Below are 572 nucleotides of genomic sequence, written 5' to 3' on the forward strand. Positions count from 1 at the left end.
TACCTTTATTCTTTATATTATAAAATATTGTTTACTTCTTTAAGACAATATTCCTACAGGTATTCCCTTGAAGGAATTGACTTGATCATTTCCTGGGTTTTGTGATCATGGAGTAGGGCCAGTATATACTCTTATATTAGGAGCTGGGGAACATCAATTTGTTTTTCCTGTTTCTAAAAGCGTCATGCCTCAACTTTTCCAGCACTTGAGATTTTTCAGCACACTTAGAAAACATAAAAAGCACCTGTAATTCTTAGAATGACCCATAGCAACAGCAACCTCTAGTTCTGCTAAAGTTTCTCAGGGTGCTCAATCATTTGCAAATATTCATTAGAGTTTAGGTGATCTCTTCCACCTGAGAAATTAAGTGCCACAGAAAGCAACACAGATTTAGCAGACATCCATATTATGCAAAAAACAAACATAATACAATTACTTAATGGAAAGGCCGTAGACCACAACCAAAACAAGGAGGAAAGACAAGGTATATGTAATTGCAAATGCAACAAATATATCAAAGAGTTATCCAAATAGCTGATGGAAGGTAAACTACCTCAGTGCCTTGTTTGCAC

Source organism: Suricata suricatta, chromosome 2 (assembly GCF_006229205.1).
Source record: "Suricata suricatta isolate VVHF042 chromosome 2, meerkat_22Aug2017_6uvM2_HiC, whole genome shotgun sequence".
Classification (NCBI taxonomy): Eukaryota; Metazoa; Chordata; class Mammalia; order Carnivora; family Herpestidae; genus Suricata; species Suricata suricatta.